The sequence below is a fragment of the Triticum urartu genome, unplaced genomic scaffold (genome assembly GCF_003073215.2).
Source record: "Triticum urartu cultivar G1812 unplaced genomic scaffold, Tu2.1 TuUngrouped_contig_276, whole genome shotgun sequence".
In the NCBI taxonomy this organism is placed as follows: Eukaryota; Viridiplantae; Streptophyta; class Magnoliopsida; order Poales; family Poaceae; genus Triticum; species Triticum urartu.
Genome location: NW_024113257.1, coordinates 152,974 through 155,324, shown reverse-complemented (window position 1 = coordinate 155,324; position 2,351 = coordinate 152,974).

Genomic DNA, 2,351 nt, shown 5'->3' with positions numbered 1-2,351 from the left:
GAAAGAGCTATTCTGCCTTGTGCCCCATTCTCAGAAGGGGTCAATATATCAAGTGGGCGGAGCCGAAGTGTGGCGCATCGCCGGGACCGGATATCTATCCGGAACCCCGAAGAAGGCATCTGAGGACTGGCCTTCGGAATGGTTTTACATAGAGGACGTCCCGCTGCCGGATCCTGTCCAGATCGGCCTCCCTGAGTTCGACAGTGCTCCACTAAAGAAGCGCCTAAGTTGGCGTCCACGGAGCCCTCAGAGGGAAAGTGACAAGGACGTTCATTACCTGATGGGCCGGATAAGATTGTTAGCTCATTCCGGACTGACCATGATCGGGGTCATGGCCGCATGCATCATGCGAGGGGTGCAGCCGCTACAGTATAGAGGCCACCCCATGTGGGACTTCAACGGGGAGGACGACGCCACCCGCTACGGCCGTAAGGGGCCGGATTCGGCTGCGGCTCTAACAAAGACCTTGTCCGCTTTGTACAAGGGAGAAGAGGAGGAATTTCTCCGCGTCGACCCACAGGGTGGATTTTCTATGTACAATCCCCAAGCTGGGTAAGTAGTCACATTTACTTGCCCATCCATCTTATATTCTCATTTTAAATATTCAGTCTAACGACACGCAGGAACTGCGCCAGGCTGTTAAAGAAATAAACAGCCCTCCTCCACAACCCGAGGACCCAGGACGGTCCCTCGACCCGGCCTCTCAAGAGGATCCGGACTTATCTGTGGAGCTGATTGATGGAGTGTTCCATCAATTGAGCAAGGACAACGCCTTGGTGGCCATTACGGCCGATTACCCAGGGCTAATCCCAGCCTCCCAGGTAACTGAGATCAAAGTCCCAGTACCCCAAATAGGGGTCCGCCCTCTCGTGTTTTCAGTTTCCTGATTACAACCGAGCTTTGCAGGGAAGGTTTTTGAGACGGGAGGCCAAACCTGCGGCGACAAGCCAGCGAGGGGCCGCAGGGCCCCGTGGGCAGAAAAGAGGTGCAGTCCGGACTGAGGCGTCAGCGCAAAGGTATGGCGCGCCCCCTTATCCCAAGTGTTATACCTGCAAGGCATATTAACACTCGTGCTCTCTTCAGGACAAAGGGACCCCACCGGACTATATCCGGAGAGGCTACCAATCGTGCCTCCACCAGCCAGGCTCCAAAGCCTGGTCCGGAGGTGGAGGCGAACACAAGGCGCGCACCGGACGCTCCTCCGACGGAGGATGTGGACAGGTTTTCTGCCACCCATTCTGAGGTGGAGAGTGCCATGAACCACAGGCGTCGCCGGATAATTCTTTGCGATGCTTGTTTCTCCCAATAGGCATTAGATGCCTTCAATTCGGGAGATGCGTACCTCCGTGCCGCTCAAAATGGTCTAACCAGAGCCACGGAGAAATATGTAAAAGACATACGGGTAAGAAAATTTTGGTAATTATATATATATGTATACCAGTAGCCCCCGAGACTTGAAACAGTTAGAATAACTGATTTAAGGATCATTTGTTATGCAGGTTCTTACAGAAAAGAATTCCCTACTGTCCAAGGAGCTGGAAGAGTGCAAAGCCCAACTTGAGGCCGCACTAGCCGCGGCAGGGGAGCCCAAGGAGACCCCCTCTAGTAATATACACTTCGAAAGATAAGTATTTTGCGAAGCACGGCATGGGTGCGAATCTGACAAATGAAATTGCAGATGGCGCCGGATTGAATCCGGAAAGGCAACACCTCCTACGCCAGCTGAAGGCTGGTGAGAAGGTGCTGACAAAGGTGAGGCGGGAGAAGAACGATCTCCAAGATGCCAACACCAAGCTGGGTGTCGAACTGAAAGATGTTCGTGCCCAGCTGTCAGACTCCGTTAAGGAGAATCAGCGGCTTCGGCGCGGCATATTTAGTAAGTGCTTGAATGAACCTTTGAAAAAAAAGCTCGGCCGGGAAGTCGACTAACAGAGTAATGTCTGTAGGTGTGCTAACAGGCCGTCCTGCAGAGGAGATGCCCAGTTCTACGGGTGACCTTCTTCCCGAGCTCTTGCAACTGCTCGAGCGAGTTCGGCAGGCGATGCAAGGCGTCGCCTAGGCCCTGTGGCCATCCATCTCCATGCTCGAAGGTCTTGGAGAGCTTGCGGAGAAGCTAAAGGGAGCACGGCGGCGCTTCCGATTGTGGAAGAAATCAGCCTGCCGTCAAGGCGCTAGGGAGGCCTGGGCCATGGTGAAGACGCGGTACACAAAGGCTGACCCCAACCACATGGCCAAGGTCGGTCCTGTGGGGCCCGATGGGAAGGAGATCCCTGTAAGCTTAGTATACGGCCAAGTAGAATTGGCCGCAAAGTATTCCCAGTAGGACTATAAATTAGACAGCCTGTTAGATG